Here is a 17,669-nt window from a genome sequence, read left to right as displayed (position 1 = left end):
AAACACTTAGGGCGATGATGGAAGAGGATGTGGCCCAGGACTAGGAGGAGGAAGAGGGGTCATCTCTAACCCTTTCAGGCCAGTCTTTTAGAAGTGGCTCAGAAAGAGGATTTTTGCAACAGCAGAGGCCAGGTACAAATTTGGCTAGCCAGGGCCTACTTCTGGAGGAGGAGGAGGATGGGGATGAAGCATGTTCACAGCAGGGTGGCATCCAAAGCGGCTTGGGCCCATCACTGGTATGTGGCTGGGGGGATACGGAGGACGCAGATGATACGCCTCCCACAGAGGAGAGCTTGTCCTTACCTCTGGGCAGCCTGGCACACATGAGCGACTACATGCTGCAGTGCCCGCGCAACGACAGCAGAGTTGCCCACATTTTAACGTGTGCTGACTACTGGGTGGCCACCCTGCTGGATACCCGTTACAAAGACAATGTGCCGTCCTTAATTCCCTCACTGGAGCGTGATCGGAAGATGCGCGACTACAGGCACACGCTAGTAGACGCGCTTCTGAGAGCATTCCTGACTGACGCCGGAGGACAAGTGGAAGCACAAGGCGAAGGCAGGGGAGGAGGAAGAGGTCGCCAACGCAGCTGTGTCAGCGCCAGCACCTCAGAAGGCAGGGATAGCATGGCCGACATGTGGAAAAGCTTTGTCACCTGCTGATATGGAGCGTGTTAGCAGGAGGCAGCATTTGAACAACATGGTGGAACAGTACCTGTGCACACGCCTACACGTACTGACTGATGGTTCTCTCCCATTCAACTTCTGGGTCTCCAAATTCTCCACATGGCCAGAGCTTGCCCTGTATGCCTTAGAGGTGCTGGCCTGCCCTGCAGCCAGTGTACTCTCTAAACGTGTATTTAGCATGGCAGGAGGCATCATTACAGACAGACGCAGCCGCCTGTCCACAGCCAACGTGGACAAGCTCACGTTCATTAAAATGAACTAGGCTTGGATCCCTCAGGACTTGTCTGTACCTTGTGCAGAATAGACAGTTCTAACAGCCTCAATCATCCATCCTTGGACTTAAGTGCACTTATTCCTTTTTTTTATTTATATATATGTCCCAATATTTTGGGGGTATGTAAAAATGCAAAATAACATACATCTGTGTTGGCTACCTATTCCTTCTTCGCCGCCGCTTCCACCTAGACCGCCACGTGAGCCGACACGGCCACATCCACCCATTCACCGCCTCCTCAACCTCTTCCTCCTACATCATTCCAAATTTGTATTTTTTTAAGGTCTTTTATGTTTTTTTTATTCATTTCCCTATCCACATTTGTTTGCAGAGCATTTGCCATGCACTTAAGCACATTTTGCTGCCTTTTGTAGCACTCTAGCTCTTTCCATTACATTTTTACAGCCATTTTAGTGCTCAAGATTTCGGGTCCCCATTGACTTCAATGGGGTTCAGGTTCGGGGCCAAGTTCGGGTCAAGTTCGGATCCCGAACCCGAATTTTTTTTTCAAGTTCGGCCGAATCTGCCGAACCCGAACATCCAGGTGTCCGCTCAACTCTTTTCATTAGCAAGGGGTCAGTAATTAGGTATATTAGTGCAGAGACAGAGTTGGAAGTTAAATGACGCTGACTTATTCATGTATTCATTATTTGTATTGACTTCACCATCAGTAAGATTGTACATCAGAAAAGTGTGTGTATAATTGCGGTGAGCTGGACCGGGGTATGCACTCTGATGCCCAATTATGCAATGGCTGGGTCAGGTGTAGGTGATAGTTTATAGTTTTGTTTGTGACACCAATTGCAGCGTGCGCAGGGTACAGTCACAGGGCCCTTTAAAGTGTTGTAACTCACTTACCAGGTTAGGAATGCCAGAGTGGTGTAATGTCTTTGTATGGTAGTATTAATGGTGTCAACGGTGTCTCCTACCTGGGTACGGCTGGACTCCTGGATCCTGTCTCACTTGCAATAAAATGAGTGTGGTGCTAGTAGGAGTAATAGAGGGATTTGCAGCAGTAATTGAGATCCAGACCTTGGGTAAAGTTCAAACTTGTCTTTACTGGTAGTGGCTTTCATCCAACCAAGATACAGCAATAGTCTTTGGTCCCAGCAGGTATTGGCAATGTGTGGCAGGAATATATCTTCTGCTCTATCATGTGCCTGGAGCTTTTCAGGAAAAGGACGTCTGCTTGTTAGCTCTGTAATGTGGCAGGAATTTGGCTTCTGCACTGACTATCTTCTGCTGTGTGGGGACTGACTAGCTGAGGAGGAATATGGCTTCTCCTGGGTCTCTGGTCTGTACTCACAGTTAGCTTCACAGGGTATGGTTTCTTCCAGTAACTGGAGTTGTCTGCTTGCTTCTTCCAGCTGAGGCTGCCAGACTCAGGCTGGGGATGATGATCATTGTCTCAGCCGAGACAAGATCCTGGCTTTGGATCCCTATATCTCGGAGCTCCTACACGCACAGCCTTCCCCAAGCAGGGGTGGCTGGCACACTAACTTAACTTCCTTCTCTCCCCATGAGGCAGGATATGGAATAATCCACTCTGTTCACAGAGGGGGGAGCTGAACTGAAACAAATTATTTCAGTTCAGAAACACTAAACTGACACTAAGTCACTGCTAACACATTGCTGCCACCTGCTGGTGAACATGGAGATTACAGCAATATACATTTACATGGCTTAGAATGCACATATGTGAAAATATTACTGTGAAATTGCACAATATGACAAGGCAATTACTCTTAACAGGTTGTAGCGGGGTAGAAGAGTTTAGTAGGCTCTGTCATGAATAAGGACTAAGATTTATTTTGTCCGAAATGCGTCGACTGTGGTGTCTATGTACGGTATGTCATTTTACCACAACAAGAATAAAGAAAAAGTTTTTTTATGGGAAGCTGGATCCATTCTTCTTTTTTCACAGAAGAGTTTAGTAACACAACTCTGGGGTGTTACATAATGGTGGGCTCTATATACCTCCCAAACCGTCCCCTCCTCTCTGCCCAGCAGGACATTTCAAAATTTCTGTGGCTGTCCAGGTGCGGAATGTCCTGCTCTATACTGTCTCTGTGTCCTTAGGATGCATGGACAGTTGAGTGCAATGGTGAAGCAGAAGCCATCCGCTCCTTGTTCCACCATTCAACTGCCAGCACTCTCATTACGTCTTCAGAGATGAATATCAGACCACAGAGGCCGGGGGATGATGTGGATTTCCCAGTCCCTGCGCTCTATTGCTCAGCAAGCGCCATGAAGTCACTTTATAGCGCCTGCTGCTGGGGAGAGCCTGTGTACTGTATACACCGGGGAACAGGGCTAAGGTGTTATTTATTTTATTAAAAATAGAGGTGCAAGGACTTCTCTGTGAGGGCACTAAACTAGGCATCCTACTTTGTGGGGGCACTAAGGGAGCATCACTACTGTGTAAGGGGAATTAACTGGCATAGCTACTGTGAAGTGAGCACTAAGGCGTCATTATTGGCAGCAGAAAGAGGACTGGGCAGGATTTGGGCATGAGTTAGAAGTGTGGCTTCCAGATAAGACCAGGTTCTTTCATTGTAAAAGACCTCAGACTAGACCTCACCTTTTACAGAGACTCCAGACTAGACCTCCTATTTATACAGACCCCTTATTTATAAGAATAGTAGAGCCCCATGTATACAGACCCTAGACCCCTATTTACATGTTTACCTACCCAAGTTTAGTCCAGCACCTAATACAGACCCCGGATAGATGTACAGATACTCATTTCTTCTCCTTCCAGGACCCCTCTTCACTCTTGCAGACAATGTTCTTATGTAGGGGCCAGTGCCAAGTTGTTTGCAGGAGTAAATAGGAGTATAATTTTAAAAGATGTGGCAGGAGGATTTTTTTTCCATTCTTCCAGGAGTACAGGAGATTTTCCTTTTTTTCCCCCAGAAATCTCCTTTACATTGCATGGAAGAGCTGGCAAGTATAGCTTTTTTTTTTTATCCTAGTGAACATACAGTACTGTGAGCTTTCTAAGTTTTGCCACTAGGTGGCCTAATACTACAACAAATATATTGTGCAGCCTGCCTGCCAGTCCATTTTTTGAAAGTACAGTATTTACTGTAGCTGTACATAAAGGATTTAGGGATCTAACTAGTCCCCTGTGTTTTAATAAAGTTTTATATGAAAGGCAAGTCACATTCTCTCATTAAAGTGTTTTACACATTTATTAGCATTAATAAATTAATCAGAAAGCTGCAAACTGAAGACTGAAATAATCATAAGCCACGATAGGCAGCAAATCGTGTTAGTTATAGCATACACAGAGTTCATTTCAAGATATTTTCACCTTTTAGCATATGCATTAAGGTAGGGGGTCATTTCATGTTGGTTTAACCAAGCTGGAATAAATGGCATTACACTGGTGTCCAGCACTACATGTTCTTTGCAAAAATAAAAAATAAAAAAATTAGATATTAAGGTGATGTTTGAGGTTACTGGATGAGACTAAATATAAAAAATTTACAAAATCTAACAATGTATATCTGATCATACTCAAATGATGAAGTATGCAAAGTCTGATTGTGGGCAGGGTCCTCTCCCCTCTGTACCAGTCTGTTACTAAGTTCATGCATTGGCCGGATTTGGGGTGGTCCAAATGCTACGCTGGGTCCCCCGGACACCGTCGAGGTGTCACCACATGTTGCTGCTCTCCGTAAGGGATGGTAAGGCGTGGTGCACCCCAATGAGAAATAAGTCCAGAGAGTCAGGGTCTGCAGGGCTGACTTCTTCAGCCTCCTCCCTGGCAGAAGAAGGGTTTGATGGTGAGGAAAGGCCTTATCTAGCTGTCCCTCTCTCTCTCTCAGAAGGCTAGTACCTTGGACAAAGGCTGGTGGCATGAGGCCTAAAGTGTGAATAAAACACTGAACTGTTTGATCCAAAGAATTTGTTGTTGCCTCTATACTGCGTCCGCTAATCCTGTCTAGCAGAGCGAGTCCCCACAAGTGGAAAAGACTTGCTGAAGGACCTGCGCTTAGCATTATAACGTCACTGCGCTCTTCCAGCATGATCACGTGGTGACATCATCGTCGCCACGTGATTACGCTGGGAGCGCATGGTGACGTCATCACGCTCAGCACAGGTCTTTTGGCAGGTCTTTTTCAATCAAGAGATCAGTGGACTGCATCTGTTAGCGCAAGTACATTACGTGAGTGTTTATTTTTTTAAACTCAAAAGTCCATATTGCACTAGTGAATTACTGTTTTTTAGATGGGTGCACTTCTGTCTAAGCGGCCGTTAAAAACGGTCCCATTGATTGATAGGCTGAATAGGGTTTTAACATAGCAATGGCAATTAATTAATTTGCAACTAATCAGATTCTTGTCAAACTTTGTCGAAGCTGCCAAATCAAATTTTTCAAATCTTCGGTCATCTCTACCTGTAAGCATAACTAAATATCCACATAATCCTAAAATGTATCTTTCATTAATATGCATTAAAAATAGATGGAAATATTGTGGGCTGAGCTAGCGCCGACAAGGAATGGCTGTGTGAACCAGAGCGCCGCAGTACAGACTCCTCTAGACCCTAGCTAACACCAGCGAATCCGGTCGTAAATGGTGAATATCGGCAATGTTAGGACTAGAGATAATCCCCAGCTCCTCTAGCCCTCATCCAACAAAATGCAGCGGCTATATATGTGGCGTGCAATTCCAAGATGGCACTGGTTGCTCAGAACAAGGTCCGAGAGGGCGTACCTGAAGCTTCAGAGGGAGAAAGCAAACTGAGGATACCACAAGCCGTCAGGGACTACCAATCTCCTGAAGATACCTGAAACGGGCTCTGTCGAAGGTCCTGGAACCAGTGTTGCATGAGATCCTCCCTCCGCCAAGACATGAGACACATAGAGGGACGGGTTAAAGCCATGGAGACTGCCCACACCGCAGTACTGGAATTCCAGACATCTACGTCACAAAATTTTAAACTGTGTCAAGCCCATCTAAACGCCATGAGCACGGCTCTGGAAGACCAGGAGAACTAAGGCCGGCAAAACAATCTGAGATTTTGGGGGGTACCGGAGTAATGCCTAGAGAGATACCTACAGCTATCAAATCTATCTGCAACACATTACTAGGCCCGGACTACACTCCGCAGGTGATTCTGGAAAGAGCCCACCGGGCTCTCCGTTGGTGCCCCAGGCCATCGGACCGCCCAAGGGACATTATTTACAGATTACTTAACTTCCAGGATAAAGAAGCTGTGCTAGTTAAGTCCTGAGATTTGTCAGAGGTCTGTTACAAGGGGCATCAGATGACAAACTGATGAAAATGTGACTTACTAAATATTCTGAACCTATAACAACCTTTGAAGAAACGTCAAGTTGCGAAGACTGTAACCTAATGGGAAAACCGTCCGTGAGGTGACTCGTTGCATGCTAATAAAGTCCCCCCCCCCCTTTTTATTTTTTCCCTCCTTTTTTTTTCACCTGTGGAATGACAATACCAACTGGGAACAGAGAGCTGTGACGTGACCTGAAAAGGATAAATGACGTGCTATGACAACCTTGGCTCTGTTAGAACGCTGACACTGACCTGAGGTCCTACGTATTAACCTTGGGTATAAGTAACAACATAGACCATGCTGCTACACTAAGGTACGCTGTATAAAAGGCGCGGTAAGTGAAAAATGTACACCCCAGAAAATGTCAGCATGGACCATATCGGTGTGTCCTGGGCGAAACCTGGGTACATGCCGCGCAGCACGAATGTCATATGTATATCTGTGCTTAGTGACTACGAACCACCCTGGCAACCTGGGCATGCAACCGTGCAACTACACATGTAACCACTAAAATAATTAGCATGCACCTGTAAGATGATATAGAGCGAGCAGGTATACTCAGATTATAATGTACTGGTATTCACTCTGTGTCCCCCGCGTTTCATGCCCCAGCCGTGCAATGACTAACCAGGCGTGCCTTGTGTGACTGAGAACCTGTTCACGTTAAGCAAACACAGTTATGGCCCGTGCACTGCCCCCCCCCCCCCCCACGTAAAGCACGGCGCCCTGTGCAAGACATAAATGAACCTGGACCTGATTCAGGTCCTGAAATGGACCTGAATGAAAACCGAGACGGAGTCTTGCTGACTCCTGCACCCTAGCCATACTGCCACGCGGGAGCCATGACGTGGGCTACCAGGCAGATCGTTCCGGTGCGGTGTCCAGCTCCTCCTCACTTAAGGAAACTGACGCACCGCCAACCGGACTGTGTGCAACCGGAGTGTGCAGTGAACACTCACCCGGGACCGGAACGACCTCAATTACGGTTCCTAACCGCCCAGCTGGATCGGAACCTGCTGACCTGGAACTCATGTGCCTCTCCAGCAGACACAGGATACTCCAAGCATATACAGCACCGTCGTCTCACACCCAGGGGCGTAGCTATAGGCTCATGGGCCCTGGTGCAAGAGTTCAATTTGGGCCCCCCCTACCCTCAATACCGTTTCCTAACACCACCAGACCCCTGCACGCCCACCATGCCCAATAGCAGAACTAAAATCTCACAGAGAAAATACATTTTAATCCAATAAGTGCATAATAATATAGATAATAAGGATGCCATCTAAAAGTAGTAAATTTTAATTTTTTTTGAAAAGTAGGCCCTGTCTGTGGCAGCATAGAGACTTCTGTGTTACAGGGGGGCTGTCCTCGCTGCCAAAGAATCTCCCCCTGCCACTTGATTGACAGGGACGGATATCTCGCCGTACCAGGACAATTGCACGCCTGCGCTGCTGCTCTGAGTAGTGGCGCATGTGCTCAGAGTCAGAGGCTCTGCTGGAACAGAGACTGTGCATTCACTGCAACCTAGAAGTAGCAGCACATGTACTCTGCTCTTCTACCATTGTAGCAGCAGTGCAGGAGGGAGACTTTCAGGGCCCCACAACATGTCCAGAGACTCCAGCCTCCAGCCCTATCAGTCAAGAGGCAGGGACAGATGAGATTCCTCATCTGCAGCAGCCAGCAGGGACAGTCACAGTCTGGGGGTGGGGGTGGAGGGGTTAGTTTATCACGCCGCCAGTTAATACATCCCTGATGTATTAACTGACCAATAACATGGAGATCCCAGTGCCAGCTGCCTTGCTGGTGGACGATTGGCATATACTTCTGCTGTGACCCACAGCAGAAGTATATGCCAATCGTCAACCAGAAAGGCAGCTGGCACTGGGATATGCATGTTATTGGTCAGTTAATACATCAGGGACCCCCTGGCATGCGGCCTGGGCATAGCTAAGTGCAAACTGGGTGATCCATAGGGAGGACCGGGTGGCTGCCACCAGCCCGTCCCTAATGCCAGTCAATACCCCCTTAGGAAATCTCTCATAAGATGTGAGAGCAACAGCGATCGATCAGTCAGGATTAATGTGCACAGTGGGAGGCCCCCCCCTTAGGCAAGTGACAAACTGCCCCCCCTCAGTCTTAGGCAAGTGACAAACTGCCCCCCCACTCATTCTTAGGCAAGTGACAAACTCAGCTCTGCTACATCTACAATGAGCAACTACAACAAATGTAATGCCAAACTGAAGTTCCTCTATGTGATGCCTTGGATAGCTTCCACTGGATTCACAGGCTGTGTGGGTCCAGTGGAAGCTATCCAAGGCATCACAAGGAACTGCAGTTTGGCATTACATTTGTTGTAGTTGCTCATTGTAGATGTTGCATAGCTGAGTTTGTCACTTGCCTAAGAATGAGGGGGGGGGGGGCAGATTGACACTTGCCTAAGACTGAGGGGGGGGCAGTTTCTCACTTGCCTAAGACTGAGGGGGGGGGGCAGATTGACACTTGCCTAAGACTGAGGGGGGGGGGCAGTTTGTCACTTGCCTAAGACTGAGGGGGGGGGGCAGTTTGTCACTTGCCTAAGACTGAGGGGGGGGGGGGGCAGATTGACACTTGCCTAAGACTGAGGGGGGGGGGGCAGTTTGTCACTTGCCTAAGACTGAGGGGGGGGGCAGTTTCTCACTTGCCTCAATCGCTGCTGGCCTGCTGCAGTCACATCTGATGAGACTGAGATTTCCTAAGGGGGTATTGACTGGTCTGGGCTTATCACGATCTCACTGGCGCTCTGGGTCAGCCACCAGGCGGGCCAGGGGACTCACTCAGGCCAGGGACAGTCACTTACTGGACCGGACCAGGACCTCAGTCAGACGGTCCAGTAGTTTATCACGCCGCCGGCGCCACGCTCACCTCAGTATATCAACACAGTCAGTCAGTGCCTCGCAGGATAGGAGAGAGGAGTCACTCGCAAGTTCGCAGCACCTCTGCACACAGCTTCCTCTTCCTGAACTGAAGCCGCTCCCCCTCCTCACTTCGCCTGCCCTGCACAGTCAGGGCTCGCCTCTCAGCCTCCGCTTCGCCCCCTGTGAATCTGATTTCAGTTATCAGCTGCGGGCCGCGTTCTCCTGGCTTGAGGGGGCCCCGTGGGCCCCCCTGACTTAGGGGCCCGGTCGCAGTTGCGACCACTGCGACCCCTATAGCTACGCCAGTGGTCACACCCAAGGGAGGTGCCTGCCTGGTATATTAGTGCTGCTGACGCCGCTCCCACAAATACAGGCCAATAAATCGGCCTTCATACATATCACACCCCTCAGTATATCACACCTATCGATAGCACACCTATACCAGTCCTTAAAAGGACTTTTGTGGCCCTATTAGCTACAGTTTGTTGTCCCTAACAGTCTGTCCCTGCTCCACACTGCAACCTCTCCCTACACTGGCAAAAGACTGAATGTAAAATGGCTGCCAGATCGGGTACTTTTATAGGGTGGGGGTGTGTCCATGTGCTGAAATGTCTCAATTGGCTGTCCTGTCCCACCTGATGGATGTGTCATGGGTCAATGTTCGGCGCAATGCAAAAGAATATGGCGCCGGCTGACATCGCCATATGTTCGCATGTTCGGCGAACGCGCAAAGTTCGCCGCGAAATGAGCCCCGGGCGAACCGCAAGGCCATCTCTAGTCAGAACAGGCAGTGTACAAATGAATCCAAGTAACTGAGGATATGGCTGGCGGCAATGGGGCAATACAGGCTAAGGTCAGGGTAAGCGGTTAGAAGTCCGAGTTTGTTGACATGTAGGAGTACAGTATACGGGTAGTCAGACAGAGAATCACACCTTCACTGGTAACTAGAGACTAGGAACCTAAAAGCTCAGGCACACTACCACTGGAGATGATGCCTTAAATACCCAGGGGCCACCAGCCATAGGCTCTTAGAGACAAGTCTGGACTGGACGCCCCCTGTAGACTACTGCCTGCAGCATACACTGAAGATGCCGGTGTCTAGGACCGCTGCCAGCAGTGTGACAGAGAGTGAGCAGACCCAAGTAAAAAGAGAGACTGGCTGGGTGACTAGCGTGGTGTCCTTGCCTGCTAGGTTGCAGTGGGCATGGGATGCCAGCGCAACAATATGTATAGATGACAAGTGTTTTAACATGGGTAAGCTGGTGGCATTAACCCCTTAGTGACCAGCCTGTTTTGGGCCTTACTGACCAAGCGTTTTTTCTTCCTTTTTTCATCGTCTCATTCCAAGAGCTATAGCTTTTTCATTTTTTCATAAATATAGCTTTATGAGGGCTTTTTTTTTTTTGCGGGACAAGTTTTCGTTTTTAATGGCGCCATTTTGGGGTACACACAACTCTCTGATTAACTTTTATTAACTCTTTCTGGGAGGGAGATGGGAAAAACAGCAATACTGCCACTGCGTTTTTACTTTATACATTTTACGGCGTTCATTTTTCGGTATAAATAACATATTATATTTATTCTCTGGGTCAGTACAAGACCCATAACTTTTTTCTTTTTCTTTCTATGGAGTTGTGTGAGGGCTTGATTTTTGCGGGACGACTGGCATTTTTCATTGGTATAATTTTGGAGTAAATGGCACTTTTTGATCACTTGTTATTACGTTTTTTTCAGTGGCAAAGAAGAATAAATCAGCAATGTTGTCTTTTTTTTTTTCTTTTTACAGCGTTAACCGCAGGGTATAATTTATGTGAAATTTATGTGAAATTTATGTATGTCGTTACGGACACGGCAATACCAAATATATAGGAGATATATCTTTTATTTTTTTCATTTTTTTTTTCATTGAAGAGCGTATTTTCAATGGAAAAAAAGTATAGATTTTTTTAAATGGGATTTTCTTCGTGTTTTTATTTTATTTTTTCACCACTTAATAGTCCCACAAGGGGACTATAACAGACAGTGTTTTGATTGCTTTTAAAATGCAATGCATTATCCCTATAACGTATTGCATTTTAATAGCAATGCTGTTTTAACATTAACGAGCAGGCTGCACCAGAGAGGCTCAGCCTGCTGGAAACTACTACTGCCAGGACCGAGGCCTACAGCGGAAGCCAGGTAGGCTGCACACACATCAGCACCCCGCAATCGCATTTGCGGGGTGCCGTTGGGAGACAGAGGGAGTCCGCTCCCTCTGTCACCGCTTTACATGCGGCGGGCGCCATTGTCCTGCCGGCCTAGCCTGTTAGAACAGGGCTGTCGTAAAAAAAGCAGCGGCCCAGCCTAAGGCCCCTTAGTGACCGCCGTAAAAACACGTATCTGAGGTCACTGAGGGGTTAAGTCTCAGTGGACTCTGAAGACAGGAGAATATCTTTGCAGACTTTGAGGTAAGCATGTAGGACAAACTTTATTTCTGTCAGTCTCCAGACAAGATGGCTCCAGAATTACTGCTCAGTAGAAATGTATATATACAGATATGCTGATATACCCGAGTAGATGTGTTTTCTTATGCTGGATGATTAATTTACAAGAAATCTTATTTTTCGAGAAAAGTTATAAACAGAAGCAGCATTTGACGGCGTGGTGCCATAGCAACCAGTAGTTTTGTGCAGTGTGCTGAATAAAACACAATTATTCCTTCTTATTCCACCGTAAGGGATTCATAATGTGACAGGATTCAACATGAAACACTGACCTTGCACTAACCTTTCCAGGTATGTTCTCCTAACGCACATCCAGTCCTGCCTTCTCTATAACAGTCTGTACATTACTTTTCTGTTGTACCAGCACGCATGAAAGGAGCTCACGCTTTTGTATAATTTCTGACACAAAATTTTTTATATAATATATGGTACATTTTTTTACCAAAATTATATAATTAACATATCGACCCTATATGTAGGCAGGCTTTCTCTGGTGTCTCTGCATTTAGACATCTGCAGCAAGCCCTTGAGGAGCCAGAGCAGAGGATGGAAGTGCTAGTGGCTCCTGTTATAACATGGCTCCCTAGGGCCAGTGTAGCGCAAGGAGGGGGCACACTTTCCTTCCTCATGCACATCCTAGTTCTAGGGCTCCTGTATGTTGGTAGCTGGGGTGCCCGTGATGTTAGTTGTTTTTGGATGGGTGCAAGGCAGGGCGTGTAGAGTGCAATGTCCAGTGGCCAGTGTATAGTGCAAGAGTCAGTAACCAGGCCAGATTAAACAGAATAAGCATCTATCTAGTGCAAAATAGGAGTTGTAGTACATCCAACATAGCAAAACACAGTTCCAACTTTACACAGTGCAGTCCTCTCTCACATAGCAGTGTATGAATTTAGGCAAGGATGGGAGTTATATACCTCTTTCCTCTCTGTCTTGCTAAATTCTCTCTCTCAGTAGAATCTATGACAGGCGACTGTAGTTTTGCAATTAATCTTGTAATATGCATGTAATATGGGGTCATTCTTTAAGGTTGTAGGATGTCTTAACGGTAATCCCTCCACAGCAGTAAAGCCTTATTGACCTCAATGGAGGCTACCTTGCTGACTGACTTTTGTGGCTCAGCCTTGTAGGTTCCAAGTTTGTCTTTCACGTCTTTCTTGCTGTAGATCTTGCAGCAATCAAACAGAGATCTGATAGTCTCTGAATCCTGAGGCCCAGGGAGAGTGCTTCCTTCCTCTCCCTACTGCATCCTACGACTCCTTGGTTAGAAGTGGGACCAGACCATTTCTGCCCCTCCTAAGAGGGCCAGGATTGTTAACCATGGCTGTGACATCCACACACGGCTACACTGTTTGTACTACATATCATAACATAACATTATATTAATATTTGCAGGGTACTGTACATCATATTAGGCACCAGCATCTTTATTAATGGAATATAATTACAGATTTTTCATTGGAGCTCAGTAGTAGTGCATGTGACTAAATTAAATATATCTTTAATATATTTGTTATATCTCATATCAGTAAAAGGTGTTTCCTTAACTTGAAGTTCCCCTTTCCCTATCTGCATGCTCTTTCAAACTGGAAAAATCTCTTCAGTCACTAAAAAATCCTGTAAAGTGGTAAATAAAAGACAAGGAATTGGGTATGCAAATGCAGTCTCTCTTTCAGATGGACTCATGCTGTGAGAGGAGGGAGGGATTAACAGGGAAGACATCTACCTGGGAAGCACACCGCTCTGCCATTGCACCAAAAACAGCATAGCCACTCAGCAAGCATGGAGAAAGAAAATGTGCATATAGAAAAACAGAGAAAAAAGGACTAGGGCTACTTTCACACTTGCGGTAGCCTTTTCCGGCAGGGGAACAGCCTGCCTGATCTGTGCTACCGCAAGTCCACCGTGCCGCCGGAAGTCTGCTCAGGCCCCATTCACTATAATGGGGGTGGGCCGGCGGTCCGACCACATCATGGCAAACATGCCGAAAGGTGGCTGGACAAAAACTGCAGTGTGCTGTAGTTTTATTCCGGCCACCTCTCTGCATGTTTGCCGTGCTGTGGCCGGACCGAAGGCAGCACGGTGGACTTGCAGTAGCTCGGATTCGGCAGGCTGTTTCCCCGCTGAAACAGCCTGCCGGAAAAGGCTACCGCAAGTGTGAAAGTAGACTAAAAGAGACATGTAATATGCAGGTTAGACACATTTCTGGCTGAACTAAATATGATATAACAGTAGTGATATGTCAACGAAACTGTACTTGTATATTTTCTAGAAGACGCTTCACTTGTCATCTGACTGGCTTTCTCAATTGGGATAACTCATACAAAGAATCTCTGGCATTAAGTAGTGGTGACTCATGCTTCAATCAGCATAATCTGTTTATCATAATCAAAAAATTTTCAGAAGAAAATTATTCTACACCTTCTCCCGATGATTATCATGATCAGGTCTCACATAGTGAAGAACATCATGACTTTAAAAAGTTTTTCCGAGATCTTAACACTGATCTCCCATCCTCAGGATTGATAACACCACGCAGCAAAAAAAAAAACTTTTCGTCTGCTACTGGGCAAAAACCATTTGTCCTATACTAAATCGAGTGCGGATTACAAATCTGAAGTCAGAATTGTTGTAACACATCACAAAATTTTGCTATGCATAAGTATGCCTAAATGAATTAAAGGGGTTATCCCACTTTGCATCTTCATACTTACCTACTGCCAGCGCGCCGTTCACTTCCTGGATTCTGGCTGGGGGCAGGCTTCATCTTGATTGAAGTCTTCTTTCGGCCGGGCCGCGCGCTGGACTGAACGCGCACGCCGCCGCGCATGCGCCATGGTGACTTATTCCTGGCCAGTATAGTACAGAGCCGGCGTGCGTTCGCACTATTGTGGCCAGGAAGAAGTCACCATTGCGTATGTGCGGCGGCGTGCGCGTTCAGGACAGCGAACGGCCCGGCCGGGAGAAAAGAAGGAGTCTTCTGTGCAAGCGCTGCCATCGGGATTCCGGAGAAGAGCGGTGGCCGTAACCAGGGGAGACCGAATGACAACAATGAGGTAAGTGGGGATGAATTTTCTCGTAAACGGTGGGAATGGGTTAATCAAATATATTTACAAAAATGATCACTGTCAAATCATTAACAGATTTAACAGTGATCATTATGATGGGAATACCCCTTTAAGCACTTGGAAAGCATTGAATAATTTTGAACAGAACGAGTTTTACTCCAACAATTACCTGATCTACATCAAAGTTTGCATAGTAAACCGTGTATGAAAATGTAATAGAATAACAAAATTTCAAAAAGTCTAATTTTTCAGTTTAAGGCTACATGCACACAGCCGTATGTGTTTTGTGTTCCGGTGTGCTGTCCGCATTTTTTGCAGACCCATTAAAATGAATGGGTCCGCATCTTATCCTAAAAAAAAATGGAATGGACACAGAAACAAACAACGTTTGTGCGCATATAGCCTAAAAGTCTTACTTGAGTAAGGCCCAGTACTGTTAAAAGTGCTTCAGGCATCTGCTTTTACGTTGGTGAACGGTCATATTTTCCTGTTGCAAAACCAGCAGTAGTCCCCCCATCATGTTGGGATCCAGCAGCCTTGATACCTGTTCTCCATTGTAGAAATATCTTTATGGAACCGCTCTCCATGTTCGTCACTTACGTGTCCCAAATTGGGTGGGAAAAAGTCAAGATGGGAATGTAAGAAATGCACTTTCAATGACATTCGGCAGCAAGGATGTTCATATGTTGTAAGTATGTTGTCTACTAATTCAGCATAGTTTGCAGCTCGTCTGTTCCTAAGGAAGTTCTGCACTACTAGCACAAATGCATCCCAAGCTGCAAGACGCGCTCGCTTTGTCAGATTCTTGCGCTGATCATAAGTAGTGTGATTGCCACATATGTAGCAGAAATTGTCTGGATCGTTAACACATTTGCGTTTATTCATCTTAAGTTTCAAAACTGATAGCATTATAACAGATCACTTTATTAAAATCTGTCCAGCTTGCCATATATACTTACAGCTGACATCAGCCTCAGTGCGTCCGAACAGGTCTGGACATGTCCATTGGAATATCTCCAATATAATGCATTAATTTTATAACTAAATAGGCTTTGCATGTACTTAACCCTTTAACGACCTCCGCCATACATGTACGACGGAAGTCCGGTCCCCAAACATGGTGCCCGCTCGCACGTGCAGCGGGCGCCATAGCTGCCGAGTTTCTGCTATTTTAAATAGCAGAGACCCGCGGCACATGTATGCGATCAGCTTTAAGGCTGATCGCATACATTTTCCCTTTCAGATGCCGTGGTCAAATGTGACCACGGCATCTGCGCAGTCCGGAAGCGGAAGTCGCGCAATTCCGCTCCGGTAACAGAGTTCCCCGGCTGAGATCGCGGAACCTCTTACATTGATCTAATATGCTGAAGCCTCAAGCAGGCTTCGGTGCCTATTAGATGACTATACCAATACTGGCCACTAGGTGGCAGGATTCTATTGGTATAGTGCAAATAAAGTGTTCAATGGTGTCTATATAGACATCAATGAACATAATAGGCAATCTAATGATTGCCAGTTATTGTCACCCAAGGTGACTTAAAAAAAGTGAAAAAAAAAAAAAAAAAGTTTTAGCAAATATAAAAAAAAGAAAGTTCAAATCACCCCCCCTTTCCTTAAAAAAAAAAAACGTAATAAAAAAAAAATAAACATCATGCGCATCGCCACGTGTGAAAATGCCCATACTATTAAAATATAACAATATTAATGGCATACGGTATATGGCGTAACGGGGGAAAAACAGCCAATTTGCTACTTCAACTACCCAATAATTTTTTTTAGAAAAAGTTATCAAAAAGTTGCACACACATCAAATTGGTATCACTGAAAAGAACAGATCGTGCCGCAAAAAATGAGCCCTCACACAGCCCCGTACACATAACTACTAAAAAGTTATAGGGGTCAGAATATGGTTATAAAAAAACATAATTTTTTTCCCTCAAAGGTTTTAAATTTTATTTTAGTATTAAAACGCAAAATAAATTATACAAGTGTGGTATCGTTGTAACCATACTGACCTGGAGAATGAAGATAACAGGTCAATTTTACCGCATAGTGTACAGTGTAAAAAACAAAACAAAAAAACAAAACAAAAAAAAAAACTTTTTTTTCCCCCCCCCCCCCGCTTCCTACTACATAGTATGCAACCATAAATGGTGCCATTAGAAAGTACAACTTATCCCGCAAAAAATAAGCCCTCATAAGGCTATGTGAATGGAAAAATAAAAAAGTTAGGATTATGGGAAGGCGGGGGAGTGATAAACTAGAAAATCCCAGGGTCCTTAAGAGGTTAAAATCTTGACGTGTCAGGCAAATTCTAGGTTCATATTTGGAATCATTTTAGTATAAATCACATGTTTTTCTCTCAGTAGCAAAATCATTGTTGCACGGTGAATCAGTCTCTGATTGGTGGGGATCTGAAACTCAGGAAACTCTCCTGTGTGCGGTGCGGCCTGCTCCTTGCTTTCCAAGCACAGTGCCCTACATTGTATAGCGGGTGTTCTTGGTATCGCTCTCAGCCCCATTCACTTCTATTGGCTGAATGTGTCAGGAAAAGGTGAGAGAAGGCCGTGGCATTCACAGGAGCACCCCTTGATCAGATACTGATGATTGCTCCTGAGGACATTAAAATCTTATATCGCCATATTCTGACCCCCATAACTTTTTTATACTTAGGTCTACTGAGCTGTTTAGGGGCTCATTTTTGCGGAACAATCTGTACTTTTAATTGATACAATTTTGGAGTATGCGTGACTTTTTGATCACATTTTATCAAAAATAAATTTGGGTAAGAGAAGCAATGAAAAAATGGCAAATTCGGCCATTTTGACACTTTTTTCCGTTACGCCATTCGCCGTAATGGAATTTTTATTTTTTTTTGTATTTTAATAGTATGGGCATTTTCGGTCATGGTGATACCCATGATGTTTATATTTATTGTTATTTAGGTATTTATTTTT

This window comes from Bufo bufo, chromosome 3 (assembly GCF_905171765.1).
Source record: "Bufo bufo chromosome 3, aBufBuf1.1, whole genome shotgun sequence".
Lineage (NCBI taxonomy): Eukaryota > Metazoa > Chordata > Amphibia > Anura > Bufonidae > Bufo > Bufo bufo.
Note: the sequence above shows the minus strand (reverse complement) of the source record.